Below are 19,044 nucleotides of genomic sequence, written 5' to 3'. Positions count from 1 at the left end.
CCTTGCAGGAAATCTCTTACCCACTGGCTATAATGGCTTATGTCTGCCCTGGGAGTAAAGACTGTTTACTTTATTATCAATGTACTGCCTTGGGATAGGGGAGGCTGAAATTTAGACAGATTTCTGTACTTATCTGTAAGGTGCCTCCTAGGCATAAGAGAACAGTCTGAGGAGCTGGGATCCAGGAGCATCACCAGCAGTGGCAGCAGAGACCACACCTACACACACCTGGCAATCTTCCCAGGCAGAAGGTGGAAGATGCCCTGTCTCATTGCCAGCGCTCTTTCCTTGAGCATCCCACTGGCCAAACAACTACCAGCTGACTCTACCCAAAATGCCTGATTTCAGGAGCCAACTTGTTTCAGCCCTTCCACAGAAGCACTCAGGTGGGAAATACATTGATTCATTAACATCTCAGATACACAGCCGCATCCTGTTGTCGAGAGGAAAATGCCATGCCAGAGACATATTTATATGATAATAAAGTTTTCAATGCCCTTGGAAGATGCTGAAATAAAAATAAAACCAGAATAAAATTATTCAAATGATCACATTTTGGAGGGCACGTCAGCCTGCCTAGCCCTGAGAGTGGCTTCCCTCACTAGAGACCCATCTTCTGGCCTTCTGTGACAATGAAGCCGGAGGTTACATCATGCCGATTACCTCTGAATTAGCTGATGTATGGGGAGCTGTCAGTGTTCTTTAGTATTCACATTAAACTCTCCCGGGCAGAGTGACCAGAGCATGCCGGTGCTTTATGGAGCAGTCTAGGCAGCGAGGCTGCTGGAGGCTTTCAAGGGGAACTTTCCACCTGTGGGGAGTAGTGGGGCCATTGTGTGATGGCACCAGGGCAGAGGCCCCAGGCTGCGAGCTGGAAGGACAGACAGATAAACTCGACTGGCTCTTCAAAGGGCTCGCTCTAGTGAGGGAGCACAAAGTCCCCTAGGAACAACACCCACCTCGCTCCCCAGAGAGAATTTCGCGGTTCAAAAAGAGCAGGGATTTCTTCTGGAGAAAAGATCTGCAGGCCCAGCGCGCCTCTCCCCCCGGTGCCAATGGTAGAATGGGGGAGAAAGCGCCTGGGAGAGCGCATCTGAGGCTTGTGTGCAGCTTTAAGGGACAGATGTGCGTTGCTGTGCGTGGGGGAGTAGCTGGGGAGGGGGAGGCGGGTGCTAAGACTTTCTGGGGAAGAAAAGCAGAAGTGCGAGGATACACAGAGAGGGGACCAGTGTAGGCTCCGCTGCACAGAGTGTGGACGTGTGGGTGTGGTCTGCGAGTACTAGGAGGGGTGCGGGCGCGGAAGGTACTGGAACAGGAGTATGACGAGTTGGAGCAGCAACTCAAGCCGCACATGAATCACTCATTCTCTTCAGAGTACCTCTCCTTCATTTCGACAAAAATGTTTAAAACCATTTGGGGTCAGAGAAGGAGGGAAGAGAATGCACCCCGTTACCTTTTTAGTCGAATACCACCCCTTTCTCCACAGGGAATCAGATGACCCCAGGATTCAAACATGTTCAAAGTAGTAGGGAGGAGCCCTGTCTGGGAAGCACAATTGGAATCCAGGCGCAACGTTTGATGGTTTAGTCTTCATGCTACAAACCAACCTTGGGATCTTAGAAAAGCCATTTTAACCTCGACGTGCCTCAGTTTCCTCATCTGTCCTCGGAGGGTAACGTGAGCTTGATCCCTGCGCGGGGCCGTGGTGCTGATCCGGCTGAGAGCGGTGTGTGTGCGCTCCCTGAAGCCGGCACCACGCTCTAGGCGAGGCAGGAAGGCACGGCGGTGTTATCCTCGAGCCCCGAGAGACTGGTGGGGGAAGACTCGCGCTCTAAAATTAGTCCAGCTTCCAGGCCCGGCGCCGGGAGCGCCCTCCAGCTCGCCGCGCCTCTCCCACAACCCCCTCCCCGCCCGCCCCCTCTCCCCCCCGCGCGGCGTTCCGAGATCGCGAGTCAGCCGGGACGCCGAGGCTTCTCTCCCCCTCGCCCTTTTCGCTCGCGGTTTGGGAGGAGGAGACAGCGAGAGAAAAGCGAGAGGGTGCGACGAGAGAGGGGCTTGGCTGTGCGTCGGCGTCGGCTGTGATGGGGAGCTGGGAGCAGCCAGGCGGCGAGCAGTAGCGGCGGCGGCGGCAGCACGGAGCAGACACGAGAGCCGGCGCTGCTCCCGGCAGGCTGCGCTGTGATCTGGGTTGCGGATTGGGGATCTCGCGCCCCGTCCCCCTCCTCCCGCGGCCGTTCTCCTCCTCTCGGCTCCCCTCCTCCGCCTGCGAGCCTCCGAACGCCGAGCGCTTCTGCCCGCGGCTCCAGTCCGGGAGGGCGCGCGGCGGGCACTGCGGCGGCGGCGGCCGGGTGGCCGGCTCGTCCTGGGCTGGAGCGCTCGGAGAGGAAGACCACGAAGGCAGCGCCTGGTGGAGCCGTGGATCGCCGGCGAAGGCAAGGGTGTGTGGGGATTTTAGCGTGATTATTTGGCTGCCCGGTGCACCGGCTGAAGCGCGCCTCCAGGAGCACAGCTCCAGCTGCCGGGTGCAAATGGGCTGCGAGGTGGGCTCGGGGAGGCGAGAGCCGGCGGAGCGCGTGGGGAAACTTTTCACCTTGTAAAGTTCCTGCCTCGGCAAGGCTCCGAGCCGCCGCTGCCGCTGCCGCCGCCGCCGCCGCCAGGAGGGAAGCGAGGCTCGGTCCTGCGGCAGTAGCTGGGAGGTTGGCATGGAGAGTTGGCCAAGTTTGAGGCTGAGGATTTGGGGAGGGCCGCGAGGGGGCTTGCGGATCGGTGCACCTATCCCTGGGTCCCCCAAGCCCCGGCCGCCGGTTGCAGGTGGATGAGAGGATCCAGGCGGCTAGCCTGTTTAGTAGCTGGTGCCTGTCGGGCGCAGCGGGGATGTCCAGATGCCGATGGATGCACTTAGGCGACCTGGAGGCTCAAGTTGGGTCGTTGGCGAGGCGCAGGGCGGAGCAGGGGGCCCAGACTCCACTTTCGCCAGGGAGGGGAAAGGGTTTCTGGATTGTCTGCAGGTCAGCTCCACGCTTGACTCCGGCTTGCGGGGGTCACGGGCAGGGTGAAATGTTCTGAGAGGCAGCGGCTCTCGGACTGGGGTGACAGCTTTTAACAGAGAGGCGGGGAGGGAGGATTTTTCCTGCTACCTTCCCAGGGAGAAGGAAACGGAGCGCTTAGGGAGAGTGCATGATTTTTGGCGGGCGGGCTTGCACGCGTGAAGGTTGCTTGTCTTTGAAAAGAAAGCGGCGCGGGTCTCACCGCCCTGGGGGTGCGTTGCCTCCCGCTCTGGGTCGGGAGGCGGGAACGCGAGGGCGCGCCAGCTCTGCGCTGGGGGCCCCTTCCCGGGGGGGTGTGGATGGACCCCCTAGCCGGGACGAGTGTGGGTGCGGGGCCGGGGCCGGGGTCTGTGGGGGAGCGGCCAGGAGGCAGCCGAGACGGCGGGGACCGTTCTCGGGCTGCGCGCCATGCGCGCCAGGATTCCGCCAGTGGGGGTCGCTGAGCTAAAGTGCATCCGGCCCCCGGGCGTGCGTGAGGCGGCGAGCCCGGGTATTTTTAGCGGTGCTGTGGTCTAGTCCTCCCTCCCCTCTCTCGCTGACTTTTGTCGCGCGTGCTTTCCGAGATGGTTAAACATTGACCTGGATTAGGCTTCGCGGAAAGCAACTTTTATTGTGTACTTTCGCCTGCTCTGCTGTCGTGGGCGGCGGCGCGCTTGCGGCTGGGATGCAGGGGTGGCGGGAGTTTGGCCGCGAGCTGAGGAAGCCTTTAGGGTAGCCTGCGACAAGAGGAAAGGGGGGCGCCCCCGGGATGTGTGTGTGAGTGTGTGTGTGTGTGTGTGGTGGTGATGGCATCGTGCGGCTGCAGCTCCTCGTAATAATGGGGCCAACCGGGCAGTGGAAGGGATCCCTGAATGGATGTGAGGAGAGAGCGAGCCTGCGGTGACCGGGCGATGTCGCCTTGGGGGACTAGGAGAGGCTCCCGGGCGGGAGAGGCCCCTGCGGCCCGGAGCGTGGGCGGTCGTCGGCGGTGGTCGGTGGCGGCGGCGGGTGGCGGCTGGCGGCCTCGGCCTGCCTCGGTGGCCGGCCCAGTCTCACCGCCGCCGCGCGCCCACTGGGACTCCGCTTCGGGTCTGGGCGAACCTACGGCAGCCGGGGCGGGAGGGAGGCAATAGAGGACCGCGCAAATGATTGAAGAGTCTTTTCTCCTCCCTAGCCCTCCTCCCGCTCCTCCCCGCCCCCAGACTCCGGCGCGTTTGTTTTCCAAGTTGGATCCCACTTCCATTTACAAGTGTCAGACAAACCCGCGCGAACCTCCCCCACTCACCCCGGCCCCAGCCAGGCGGGAGAGGGGGCGGGGGGCTAGCTGTCTGAGCGGCGCCCGGGGCTGTTCGACGCTCCCACCCAGGGATTGACCAGCCCGGGTTCACCTCGGTGGGTCCTTGTTTAAAAAGATAACACGTAAACAAACCACGAAACCAAGACCACTCCTGCCCACTTTGTATTCCGTCGCTTTTCTCCAGCTAGCTTCGGACGTATTAATTTTCTGGCCCCAACGCTTGTCTTTTCAAAGGCGAGTCGCGGGCGGTGGGAGGAAGGGGGCGGTGGGAGGAAGGGGGCGGGGGAGCAGGCCGACCAGTTCATCACGGTGGATTTGGGCTCCTGGCTTTGTTGCTAGGATTAGATTCTCTGATTGCGTCCGGGCCGAGGTACAATAAATGCAGAGACTGAGAACCGGCCAGAAAGACTGCAGACGACTTTGCCTGGGATCCAGGCGGCAAGTTCAGGTGGTAGAATGGGGAAGCCCGCCATCTAGGAATTGAGGACTTGAGGTGCCCCCTTGTCACTGTCGACCAAGGACAGCCCAGATTTTGCCTCTACCTTCAGGCACTGAACTTCTTTTAACGTTTATCAAACGCTTGAATGCTGTTCTGGTTTGTGACGTGAAGATTTGAATCTGAGAAGGCAAGGAAGGGAGGGGGTGGAGGAGGAAGAAGGAGGGAGAAGAGATTGAGAGATGGAGATTCTGCGGAATCCTGGGAATTGCAGAGGCCACTGCTCCTGATTTTCTTTCTTTCTTTTTCTTTCTTTTTTTTTTTTTTTTAAGTTCTTATTCCTAAATTGGAGCAGTTGAGCAGTGGGAGAATAAAGAACAGCCAAGAAAACCAGGGCGCCAAGAGACAAAGACAAAAAATGCATAATAACTTCAGCGCTTTGATGTGCTTTTTTTTTTTTTTTTCCTAATAGGGTTGGAGTGGGGGAAGGGTTTTTAACATTTTACAAGGAGAAAAGTTGTCTCTTAGAATTAAACCGAATGCTGATATTTAATCATGAATCCATGTGGTTGCCTTTTTGGAACTTGGACAATGAATGGTGCTGGGGCCAGTTTCTATACACAGTGCACTGGGATGAGAAAGTTCCCAGAACTGTCCAGTTATAATGTCTTAATATCTTAACCACACAGAGAACTCCACATGAAAGGCAGCTGGCTCAGAGATCAGAAATCAGTGGCTGCTGGGCTGGGTTCATCTCTTGTAGCTGCAGGATTTTCACAGGCGGTGTTCCTTGACCAGGGACGGGTTATCAGCCCCCCTGCCCCTACCCCCCCCCCCCCCCCCCCCGCCGCCGCATTTTATTTATTTTGGTTCCTGGCAGAGTCATTTTGGGAATTTTTTTAAATAGTCAGGACCCATTCTATCTGTTAACTAGCAATTACAGTTGTGCTGAGCTACTCAAAAATGAAATGAGTAGCAATAAGCAGAGTGGATGCCCACTGACCTGTATGCTATATGGTTATTTTGCCAGCTCACAGCTTTTTGTAAAGCAGCTCTTCAGGCTGCTCGCAGAAGAACATTTTGATGTGTTAGGTTATGTTATCTTTGCTTTCTTCATATGTTGCAGAATGACCTGCTGTAATCTGGTTGATGAATTATGTCAAATAGAAAGAAGCAGGCAATTACCAGTGAGGAGAGGATATTTAGTCATTACCAGCTGGTCGGAGGGGTGCTCCCAGTGGCTGTTGTGTTATGCTATATTTATAGCTCATAATGCAAATAAGAACAAGGTAGTTTTATCTTACCCATTGTGGAGTTGGGTGTGGCATTCGATGATACCCCACATCTGTCTGGTTAACTGGTGGGTGGGCTTTTTCCTCTGGGGCCAGAGGGAAAGGATAATATTGGAAGTGTTTGGTTTCTTCCATTATGGGCCATTCTTAGGCTTTTTTCCTCGGGCAGGAGGAGCATTGAGTGGGGATCATCTGATGGGATCAGGTGGGCTGGGCCATTCCGATTGATTTCCTTTGATTGCTGGGGAAGGACTATTGATGAACCCTTGTCTTTGCTGATTGTGACAAACACCAGGGAGGAATGGAAATTTAAAAGAAAGGGATCTGACAGACCTAGAGGGAGGGCCATGTCTCCTGCTTAATTCCTTCCTGCAGAGAAGAGAACCCCTGATTTCCATAGATGTTAAAAGCAGAAATGCACCCCTTGTGTATATTGCCTTGCTTATTGATAAACTTTTCCGAAATACTTTTCATTCTGTAGTTGTTGAATATGTCATTGTGGGAATCCTTCTACCCAGTTGTGGGGTTGGGTCTGTGTTTCATAAGTTTGTCCTCTTGAGGCTGACCACAGTGCCTGCTGTCTAAGAGGCACAAGTAGATTCTTGTGGCTTAGGTGACTTACTGGGTGAAGACCTTGAGGGTTAATATCTTTTCTGTGTTTTGGCCAATTTGATTCTACAGGCTTCTCAAACGCACTGATTTTCTGTCAGTTGAAGAGTATCTACTCCTCTAATAAGCTCTTGTCTTTGTTTACATTGCCTCCTTTTCCCCAAATTTCTAAGGCTAATTTTAGGACAGTTTGCCTTTCCTTAAGGAAACAAAAATGAAAAGATTCAGCTGAATGCCATAGATTGAATTTATTGAGAACGTATTTGACACTTGTCTAGTGGCTTCTGGCCAGTTTCTGGTCAACTAAAATAGTCTGTCAGTTACATGTAACAGTGACAAATGACCATTCTAGTAGCTCTGGATTGGACTGGCACTCCTAGGTTAGTCTTAATTTTAGCCTATTCTAGGATTGAGATATATTCGTATTAGGTAAAAGGGGTAAAAATTTGAGAATGGATTTACTGGCCTGATGATGTTCAGAGAAAACAGAGCACAAATTTCAAAACTTATCAACAAACCCTTCATATAATGGAAGTGTGTTGCTTCCTTCACTGGGTAGAATGTATGAATGGGAGGCCTGGGAGGAGGGTTGTAGGATTGTCCTCCCTTCGATGATGTATTATGAGAGTGTGGCCTTGTCTGGGCAGAAAAGTTGTGTAGGGGACCTTGAGAAGGATCCTTGAGCAGATTTTAGTATTTCACCTTTCTGAACTTACAGGCTTTCAAGACTGTGGATTTTAGCCTCTATTTAATAAAGGAAATTTGTTTAATTAACTCTTTCCCTTGTATGTCTTAAATTTTACCCCTTTGTGTTTATTCTGTAAAGTCACATGGAATTTAAAGTCATTTCCTTTATTTTTGTTTCTTTAAGGAAGGCTTCACTTTTTTCTTCTTCTTTGTTTCTTTTATCTCTTTAAAAATGCATTTCTTTTAAATTTCTTTTCTGTAATATTTGCTCAACCTACCTCCCTTTGCAAGGCCGTGGGCAGGATTCAGATACAGCCTTTGTCAAAGTAAAATATATCCTTTGCTTCTATGTGCTTACTGTTCTCTTGGGAAGATGGGAGCTACCCATGTATGCAAACTAGAAATCAACACATGGCCATATTCGTGCCTTAAACAACCCATTAAAGTTTATGAAAACAGCAAAAATGAATGACTCTTTAAAGGGCCTACTAAGGAGTGATTCATTTACAACGATACTTTTTAGGTACTGCCAACAGTCAACTAAAAAATCCCAGAATTGTTGATATAACCACTAGAAAGCCAGGGTGTGTATAGGTCTGGGAGGAAGTGGGGGCCCGCACATGCACCTGCAGGCAGGCTCCCAGACATCATTAAAACACCCAAGGGTCCTCTTCAAAGTTGGGGGTGGAGGGACCACAAAAGATAATAAAGATAATAAATTGATATAAATTGATCATCTGCTCAATTTTCTTTTTATATGTAGGTGTTACAAGAGATGTGTTGCATAGAAAAATGAATCATGTTCTCCAGGAGCTTACAGTCTAGTTGTGGCTAAAGATGTGTACACTTAAGGAAAAAAAAATCACAGCACCTTTTAATGTTGGCGGTTGAAGGAACCTACTAAGTTTGGCAGGCATGCTTCTGGGACGTGCTAGGAAGCAGCTTCATTCCTATAGGCTGATGTACTTGGAATATTCTTAGTTCCCTGTTTTCCTCTGAGGCTTAGTTATGAATTAGCTTTGGCACAGAGAACTTTGAGATGTTTTGTCCTTTGGGAATTCAGCATTCATGTCTCTTGCTTGTTCTATGGCCCATATATAAAGTCAATAGTATGCATGGTAATGCTGGCTTCCAGAACGTGTGTGAAAAGGCTCGAACTTTTACCGTGGCTATTCACCATGACTTGCTGATATCTGTACTTTGCAGAGCAGTTGCAAATGATACTTCAGTTATTCTTTATTTCTTCTCTTTTTTTGAGATGTCGGAGATAAGCCCAGCTGTTGAATGAGGCACAGATATGAAAGGTTAACTAGAAGTTTAATTGTAACTTCAAGACTTCAACTAAATTAAATTCCAAACAATCTGATAAAATAATAACCTTTCAGTACCGTGGAAAGTTAAAAAGTGAGCATGTTGGAGCAGCGATTACGTTTCACATTTTGAAATAAACCCCAAATTATTAATGCTACAAAATATCATTGAACATTACTTAACTCTTTTAAACATCTGAAAGCATGCCAGATAATACAGATTAAATCTAGTGACAAATGTGCTTAATGATAGTATAAATGTCATTTTTTTCCTATCAGGTAAACATGGCATGCATGTGTGTGTGCGCGTGCGTGCATGTTCTTCAAAAGCAGAATGAGACTGCGTCTTGGAAGGAGCGGTAGAGGGGTAGGTTGGTCTTTTCTGAAACCTAGACCATCTATTGCAAATGACATTTTGTTGATTTTTTTTTAAGTCTAAGTATATGATTAATATTTTGGGCATCTGAAAAATATTTGGGACATCTAAAGTCTATTTCAAGGTTGCAGTTTGAGATTCTGTGTTTGGCTCTAAGTGGTGGCTAAATGATGGTGGTTGGTGCTGTGATTGGTTGAATGGTGTGTTGTGTGTAACACCATGGTTATCGTCCCATGCCAGGCCAGGGTTTGTAGCCATGGTTTCGTAAGATTGGCCTGGCTCTGGAGATCCCCACTGGCAAGAAATGTGCACAAGAAAGTGGGCCAGATGCAGATAGATGACCTTAATGTTGCTAGAGTTACGGACAAAATGGGGTGTGAGTCTTTTCCAAATTTCCAAGAAAAGTTTCAGAATAACAATTTCAATCAGATGAATCAGAATTCAGAAGTGTGCAGTAATCTCCTTTGAGAATTTGGTACCTATCTGATAGGACTGTAAAGGCATTTCAGAATGTCAATTAAATGGAAAAATATGCCTGGAATTGAATATAATTAAGAAATGTTGAAGTCTGGTGTCTACATATTCAGACACTGTATTAGATGGTTTAATTAGTGAACCAGGATTTGGATTTATTGACAGAAGGTCTCTTTCTCATGGCATGTTTCACTCATTAAAAGCTCATAATGTCTTGGATCTTTTTAGCTGTTGGAACTTGATCATTTGCCACTTTGTGCTTCTTGACTTCAGTGGTGTGTGCTTTTTTTTTACTTTGCAACTGATTAGGATGATTTTGCTTCTCTCATTGATGGCCATCCCCATGGAATGAGCCCATGATATTTCCTAACATTATGAAGTGTCACCAAAACAGGCAGGGCTTTGTACCTCTGAAAAACAAGGATGGGGAAGTGAAAGTCATAGCGGAATTTTTGCTCTAGTAATTTAAAAGTAATTTGTGAGGTTAATTTCTTCTTTGTAACTATCAGCCCTATGTTGTATTTATCTGACATCTGCATTTCTCAGTGTCTTTTCAGTTTTATGGTTGATGGGTTAATGATATAGATCCTTTTGACTCCAGATTGTTGCCATGGAAAAGTTTCCAATCATATAAGAGACTGAGAAATTCTTTTCTTTTTAAATATCCTTGTGGTGGGATAGATTTCTTTTTGAACTGCTTTTGATGATTATAAATGCTTGAAAGTGCCACAATTAGTAAAGAAATAAATTGGGAATGTTGACAACAAGTGAAGATGTGAGAAACACAGCTTGCCAAATCCTTGAGGATTTGTCACTACCTGTTTACAATTTAAATTTTAGCTCTCTCTTGCTACGGTATTAATGTAAACAACTAGTTTTAGAAGATTTCTTAATTCCTCATCTTCATAAGCATGTTTCTTTAGGAGCTGTCTAAAATAATCTACCATTCCATCTCTCCTGTAGACATAGCAGCTGATCCTTCACAGCCTGGGTGTAAGTGCAGTGTACACATTACACTGTTAGTCTTTCTGGGGGTCTTCATTCATTCTTTAGATCCATGCCGTTTTTGGCAAAAATGTACTGAGTGCTCTAATGACCTTGGACTGATTTTGCATGAAAGCATATTAAACAGATGTGGTGCCTGACCCTTGAAAATTTAGCTTTCTCGAATGAATGATGTTTACCTAGGTAGGTCCAGAAGAGGACAGAAGCATGTGTGCCCTAAGTCAGAAAGATGACACAAGCAATCTTTTATTGAGTTGAAGTGACCTCATCTGCTTGGAAGTGCCTGGATTAAAAATGAGACTATAATACCTCATTTACATTCAGAAGACAACTACTATGATGAGGAAATTATGCAATGCAGGCAATTGATTGGGAAATGTAAGATGAAAACATATTATATAGCCAGATCAATTTCCTAGATCTTCCTGAATTATCCAATAATTAGATAATCTTCTTTTACTTTGGAAGTGTGGATTTTGTATGTGTAATTATTTACGTGTGTCACTTTATTCCCAAGTTTTTTTCAGTAGTGCACACAGTCTTTTCAATTTATACTTTCTATATTTCTGTTAAATAGGTAGGATTAATAACATATTCTACTTCCTCTTCAAAGAGAGAGAGGGAGATACAGGTATTTTATGAAATATGCCATTTTCATACAGCTCATCAGTGGTTATTATAATAATCAAAGTGAATAAGCCCAAATTGCTCTTATACAATAGATAACGTTTTTAAACGTGAGTGTAAATCACATTTTTCAAAGCAAATCACATTTTAAATGCATTCAATTAGGGAAAACTCACTATTTAAGCAAATCCTGGGGCACATTCTTTTCTAAAGAATATTTTGTTTCTCCTTAATTTGTCTGTTTTTTAACTTTAAATTTTCATATATCCGATTTCTTAGAGAAAGGCAAGAGGGTACACATCTGGGGAATATATTTTATTTTAAATATGTGACGATCTGAAAGAGTGTGACCTTTTCCTTCAGCACTACTTTGAGAAGAGGCATCAGAGGGCAAGTGGGAGGGGCAAGTCAGAGTGGGACTGGAGTTAGGAGAGAAAAATCCACCTCATTTACAGAGAGTTTGCAGAAATGGGAAAGCTGAAGAGTTTCTGGGGCAGTGGGCTTAGGCCAGTCCCACCCAGAATCACACCTCTGACAATATCAACTCTTGTGTGAAGATACTGAATAAGGATCACTCCTGTTCCCAGACTCGGTAACCTCCAGAGAAGTGGATGTGATCGCTCAGAGCTTCTCACTTGCCGCAGGGCCCCCTCCTACTTTTTGCTCTCCTTGGTGGCTGCTGGCCCCTTTATATGTCTCCACCCTGCCCAACCCCTGTAGTCACTAGTTGGAGCCCTATGCCATCCTGCAGGTTTGCTTAAACCTTACCTCCTGCGTTGCTGCGGTCACGTCCCCACTACAGTTTGTATTACTGTTACGGCACCTAATATCATCAGCCTTGTAATGAAATTACCATCGGGGAATTATGGTCTCTAGGGGGGAAGAGACACCTGCACAGGTAATTTCAGCTTTCCCACAGCTTTCCCATTTCTGCATTTAATAGATTAAAATGTCCTGTAGGGGCGCCTGGGTGGCTCAGTCGTTAAGCGTCTGCCTTCGGCTCGGGTCATGATCCCAGGGTCCTGGGATCGAGCCCCGCATCGGGCTCCCTGCTCAGGGGGGAGCCTGCTTCTCTCTCTCCCACTCCCCCTGCTTGTGTTCCCTCTCTCCCTGTGTCTCTCTCTGTCAAATAAATAAATAAAATATTAAAATAAATAAATAAATAAAATGTCTTGTAAAATTCCAAATTCCTAGTTTTTTACATTAACCTTTACTCCTCCACTCTTATCATTGCTGCATTTTACCAGTGTTTAATATTTAAAACTGAATGACTGTATCTGTTTATGTTCAACTTGAATAGTGTATCATTGACCTTCACAATGGAACATCCATGGCCAAATACTGAAAGATATCTCTGAGGTATTGGGGCTGCACTATGATTCTGGTACTGGTGGGATGTAATACATCTGAGGTCCACATTTTCTAGTCCAAGGAAAGATCCTCCAGGCATAGACACACCCCGGTTCTTGATTGGCTGGCCTGTCAAAGCTGTGGCTCTTTCCTGTAAGTTTTCGAGGAGTGTGGTGAATACACCAAAAAGGCATCACGGACACATCCAAATATCTGGTTACCTTTTAGGGGCACCACTTTGTTTTCGAGGAGGTCCTGGTAGAGGAATTTGTACGGAATGGTACAGCTGCGTGGAAATTAATGTTCACAGTCAAAGGTAAAATACACTGGGAGGTGGGAACACACTTCAGTGCTGAGTCTTTTCTGTCTCCAGAAAGCATAGAATACATATGTACATAAGAATGTTGTTATTATGAGGATCCTTGGAGTCTTTCTAAGTTACATTCAAAAATCAAATCATTTGTAAACAGGTGTGCTATATTTATTGTTATACTAACCTACAATTAACACACCATTCCAGTGTACACTGAGACATGGAGGTTCCCACGGGTACTGCTTACTCAGTTCTGACCTTTGTGGGCTAGAGAATCTTGCTTTAAAGCATTGGATTTACAGCGTCAGGCACATAGTGTGAATGAATGAATGTATGAGATTACCTGGCTGATAGTCATAGAATAGATTAAAATGTCTTGTAAAATTCCAAATTCCTAGTTTTTTTTTTTTTTTTCAATTATACTGCAATAAAGCATTATTTCAGGGGCAGCCTGGCAAAATCAGCATGTGAACAGGTGTGTGTGTTGGGAATGTCATATTACAAAAAATGCTCAATAACTATTTCTCAAATGAATGGAAATTGGAAAAGGCTGTGTCTGTCTTTTAGGACACTTTGTCATTCTGTGAGCTTAACAAACAAAATCTCATTAACACCAAATCCATGGGAGCATGAGAAGTGTGTAATGCTCTTAATTTCTTATTAAGTGATTTGTGTTTATTGAAAATTGGCTTGAAGGTACACTGAACATAATTCATAATATTGGATTCAGGTGGGTCCAGATACCTGAATCTTTTCTGTATGCAGAATGTGCTCTCGCGGTTCAGTGTTGGAATAGAGGTGGGAAGAGTGATAGCTTATTCCTGGAAGGATTTACTGAAATGAGATGACAAGTTAGACTCTGGAGATCCTTTTCTTATGCTCCTGTGTCTTTTAGGTTTGTGTGATCATTCCAGGCCTTTATTTCTCCAGGCATACTTCGTACGTGTCTACAAGCAGATGAGAGAGAGCGAGGGCACTTAGGGGCTGGTCGAGGCAAATGTGAATCCCGTTTTTTCCCTATTAACTCGTGAGGCCTGCTGCGTAACAGCAGGCATTACCAGACATTTAATTGTGTGCTAGGTAAGGCTGGCAAAACTCCAGCATCATGGTGGGGCAAGAATTACACTAATCAGCTGGGATATACTGCATATATTGATTAGAGTTGGATTTTGTTAGGCAAAAAAAAAAAAAAAAAATCCTTATAAATAGTGGGAAAGTAATTGAGAGTAATTAAAAAGGCAGAGAGTTAATTCACAGTTCTTTAGATGAAAAGGCATTTTGATCCTTTGCTTCCATGCAGATTTCCGGGCAGGCTGGAGCAGTCTGAGTGCTGAGTCTAAATGGTGTGATCGCTGTTACCACTGAACTGGAAAGAGAGTAAATGGGCAGGCTGCAGAGGTGAATCACTGGTGACCAAGTTCCAGCAGTTTCTTCTTGGTGGTTCTTTGCTGCTGGAAGCCTTCTTTGTTTGGGTCTGTGGGCTTTTCTTTCTTTTTCTTGGCCTCACTAATAGCTTTTAGTTATTATTAATATCCCTGATGGGAAGTGAATTGGGTCCCTGGTGTTCTGGTGAATACTGGTGAGAACATTAAACTATGCTGGAATTACTTGGGATACCAGTGTGTTTTGTCATTGCTTCTCCTTCCCCCAACTGAGAAGACTCTGTAGCCATTTGCTGTCATGGAAAACACTTCATTCTGTGAAATGATGACCTGGAATGGTGTATTTTCACACTCTTTCTTGCCTCCTGAGCCCTTTCATGCATAGGTGGTGTCTGCCAAAAAATAGATGCTTAAGGAATATTTGTCAATTGGATAAACGAATGCGATATATAGATTTTCAATGCTGGACTGATTTAGCATCTCTTCATTTTCTTATTTTGATTTTATTTTGATTATTTACTTAAATTATTATTATTATCTTTTATTTTAGAGAGAGAGAGAGAGCATGAGTGGGAGGGGCAGAGGAGAGGGAGGGGAGAATCTCAGGCAGATGCCACACTGAGTGCCAAGTCTGTCACGGGGCTCGATCTCTTGACTGAGATCATGACATGAGCTGAAACCAAGAGTCGGATGTTGAACCAGCTGCGCCACCCAGGCGCCCCTGATTTAGCATCCTTGAGAAGTTACAGGTGATGGCCGGTGGAGTTCCAAGCATCATTATGATCTCAGATCCTAAATAACCAGTAGGAAAGGGGAAATGGCAGGGGGGGAAGAAAATGGCTAAGATTTGTTGAGCATTACTGCATCAGGCTCTTTCTATATATACTTTTGTTCCAGCATCCACTGTGTTCTAGTAGGTGGATGTTAGCATCATTATTTCTTTTTTTTTTAATTTTTTAAAGACTTTATTTATTTATTTGACAGAGAGAGAAGAAGCAGGGGCAGCGGCAGGCAGAGGGAGAGGGGAGAAGCAGGTTCCCCGCTGATCAAGGAGCCCGATGTGGGGCTCAATCCCAAGACACTGGGATCATGACCTGAGCCTAAGGCAGATGCTTAACCGACTGGGCCACCCACGCTCCTCAGCATCATTATTTCATAGGTAACAAAGATATGGTTAGGAATTTAACCAAGGTCATGGACCTTAATTGGCAGGACCGCAATTTGAACCCACAGCTCTTGTCTACAACCAGGGCTTCTCAAATGTAGCCATCTAAATCCTTGTACCAAAAGAGGAGGATGGGCTCATACTCTCAGAGCATGGTGGTGGAGTGCAAAGATAGGCCATGGGTATCAGTCAGATTTCTTTGAGGGCTGAGTACTTTTTCTAAAGCTTTATGTGACTTTTACAGTCTATTCTTTTTTTTTTAAATTTTTTATTGTTATGTTAATCACCATACATTACATCATTAGTTTTTGATGTAGTGTTCCATGATTCATTGTTTGTGCATAACACCCAGTGCTCCATGCAGAACGTGCCCTCTTTAATACCCATCACCAGGCTAACCCATCCTCCCACCCCCCTCCCCTCTAGAACCCTCAGTTTGTTTTTCAGAGGCCATCGTCTCTCATGGTTCGTCTCCCCCTCCGATTCCCCCCTTCATTCTTCCCCTCCTGCTATCTTCGTCTTTTTTTTTCCTATTCTTAATGCGTTTATTTAAACGTGAAATAATATTTTAAATTACTTAGCTATCAGTATACTTAAATTTTCTCCCCAAAATCTTTAATTATAATTGACACACTGGGGCACCTGGGTGGCACAGTTGGTTCAGCGTCTGACTCTTAATTTCAGCTCAGGTCATGATCTCTGGGTCCCTGGATGGAGCCCCACGTCGGGCTCTGCGCTCAGCATGTAGTCTGCTTGAGATTCTCTCTCTCCCTCTGCCCCTCCCACTTGTGCTGTCTCTCTAAAATAAATAAAACTTTCAAAAAAATAAATAAAATTTACACACGTAAAAGTTGCTCCAACTATATCCACTGGGACATCTTTAGAATTTCCACGGAGGGGCACCTGGGTGGCTCAGATCGTTGGGCGTCTGCCTTCGGCTCGGGTCGTGATCCCGGGGTCCTGGGATCGAGCCCCGCATCGGGCTCCTGGCTCGGCGGGGAGCCTGCTTCTCCCTCTCCCTCTGCCTCTCTCCCTGCTCATGCTCTCTCTCTCTCTCTCTCTCTCTCTCTGTATCTCTGTGTCTCAAATGAATAAATAAAATCTTAAAAAAAAAGAAAAGAATTTCCATGGAGAGAGAATCAGAGGTGGAAACTGGGTTGGAAGAGAGACTGGGGCACCTGTTTTGAAGTTTTGTTTCCATAGCAGGTATAGTTTTTTACTTAGATTGTATGCTTATTTGCCATGGCCTGACCTGTTAGAGATGGGGAAGGTGCTAAAACTCCCCATGATTTCATCCTATTTATTCAGGTGCTTTGAGGACCATTGATGTAACTGCTGTTAATCCAAGTTTGAGAAGCAGGCACAGAGCCATACTGCTCTGCATCATTTGGATAATCACAAGGATGACAATGACAAATACCCTGCATAAAGTTAGCTACAATGGGCTGTTTTATTATCCCAGTTTTACTGTATGGATAATCAAGTTTTTGGGAGAAACTTGAAAAAAGGAAAATATGGATAAAGAATCCTGAAAAACAGAACACTCCCAAACTTCCTGCTGGTCAGTAGGCATTGAATTGATAGAATTGATAGACTATTAAAAAGAAATTATTGACAATATTGGTAATAGTAACTTGAGTTTGTTTATTACAATTTCTTTATGTGTTTTTGTATTTGTTAATAACTAACACTGATATGAGGTTTCCACATATTTTCTCATTTATCCCCCAACAACTCTCTGAGACAAGTACTATTATTATCTCTACTTTACAGATGAAGAAATTGAGGCACAGAGCTGGTAAGTGACTTGTCCAAGGTGACATGGTTCAGGAGGTGTCAGAGTCAGGATTCTAACTTGGCTTTGTCTGACTTTACAACTTGTGCTCTTTATGCCTCTGCTCGCCTAACAACTCTTTCTCTCCTGAGTGGAGTTCTGAGCTCCTGGCCTGTCCCCAGCCTTACTCATAGTTACCGTGACCCCATAGTGATCCTGCTGGAAGCGTGCAGCTTCTCCAGACCACACTGCCCCGGACAACACCTGCCAGTACATGGCAAGTAGGAGTGTGCACCCAGGTCAGCAGGAAGCACGCTGAGTGCATCCAGAGAGTCAGGGCAACACTATGGATGCTCCCTCTTAGAAATGACTTTTCCCTTTCAGGCGAGTCTGATAATACAAAAGGAAATGGAAATGTTAACCAGTGCCCAATCAGTGTGGGTTATCGCACCCTGCCGGAGTCATTTACCACTTGCTGGAACTAACTTCAGTATACTCGGGATGTTCTGAGTTCTGTCATGTTACTTCTAGGATAGGGCTGTCAGATGCTCAGTAACCATCCTGCAGCTCGCCAGGGCTGTGCTTGCACAGGACAGGTTGGATCAAGAAGCCGGAAATCTGCTCTTTTCTGATTTTGGCTTCTCAGCTGAATGTAAATAAAAAGATGGAAGATAAAATGTAGAAAATTGCATTAGCATGATTAGGGGTCTTATTTGCATAAAAGAGTCTTTGAATCACAATTACCCTCTGGCTTTGGACCCTGCTTTTCTTGCCTTTCCTATTATCTCGTCCAAGGTCATTACTAAAAGGCTTTCTGTTTCATGGAAGAAGACTTACTGAAATATTAATTTCATTGCCCGAAGTAGATTCATATGGTCTGGTGAATAACTTGAGGTTCTTTCAGAATCACAAAATAAGAGAGTTATTTTTTATGCCTTCGGAAAGGTGGTTCAGGGATTTGAGTAACAGGCAGCTAAAACTTCATTTTGCCTATCTTTGTGACAGAAATGAGTAAAAATCTCGATGTTCTTTGGTAATTACAGCAGGAAAACAACCGTAACTGGGTAAGTTGCATGTTCAAGACATCATGGAGGAGATTTGTTTTGTTTTGTTTTGTTTTGTTTTCATTTAATTGCGCTGTGACTGGGTTTGAATTTGATGCGTAAGATTCTGGGAGAGAAATGAACTTACGACATTTGAAGCTTAGAAGTATTCTCCCTTTTTAAAAGAAATATAGGTAGACCTTGAGTATTCATGATTTTGTTGAATGCCTTTTCATTTTGTAACTGCTTTAACACAAAAGCTTGATTTCAGTGCCGTTTTTCTCGTTGTTCTCTTTGCAGCCTTAGCTGTATGTATGTGTAATTTAATCCAGTATATTAAAAAGAAGTTGCATTCTTCAATGGTAAAGGAAAAAGTCCCCTAGTCTCCCTTAGTATTAGCTAATGATAATAATACTTGCAAGCACAATTCCTGAGAACAACATAAGACAAAACAAAAACAAACGCCAAACTGTAACTGAAGGCTTTCGCATCATTATAGGCAACAGCCTGAGGCTGTAACAGATACACTTTGAGTTTGGCTCATTTTATTGATATTTTGTCTGTTGTGAGCAGACATGCATTATTCTTGGCCCAAGTAACATATATTAGTTGACAAAAGCCAGCAGCTTACTTACCTGGCCTCACTTTGGAAATATCCTTGAAAGTTACTATTTTACTGTTTCCCCCCCCCCCCCAGCTGGTTTTGCTCCCAGAGTGACTTAGTAGCTCTTTGCATAGCTACTTTCCAGTCTATTTTATTTATTTTTTTTTTTTTTTAAAGATTTTATTTATTTATTTGACAGAGAGACAGCGAGAGAGGGAACACAAGCAGTGGGAGTGGGAGAGGGAGAAGCAGGCTTCCCGCTGAGCAGGGAGCC

General features: G+C 45.7%; 1 protein-coding gene across 5 annotated transcripts in view; it reads left to right on the top strand.

Annotated features, from left to right (window-relative positions):
• Positions 1–1,936: 1,936 nt before the first annotated feature.
• Positions 1,937–19,044, top strand: part of FAT3 (FAT atypical cadherin 3) — a 660,968-nt gene continuing 643,860 nt past the window's right edge. For 4 of the 5 annotated variants that reach the window (XM_032426344.1, XM_032426342.1, XM_032426343.1 and 1 more), the window contains exon 1: positions 1,937–2,438. The gene's annotated coding sequence lies outside the window, so the exon portion shown is untranslated. The remainder of the gene's footprint in view (positions 2,439–19,044) is intronic. The other variant, XM_032426340.1, reaches the window with a different exon arrangement.

The sequence above is a fragment of the Phoca vitulina genome, unplaced genomic scaffold, assembly GCF_004348235.1.
Source record: "Phoca vitulina isolate PV1807 unplaced genomic scaffold, GSC_HSeal_1.0 scaffold34, whole genome shotgun sequence".
NCBI lineage: Eukaryota > Metazoa > Chordata > Mammalia > Carnivora > Phocidae > Phoca > Phoca vitulina.
This window is presented reverse-complemented; position numbering and strand designations above follow the sequence as displayed.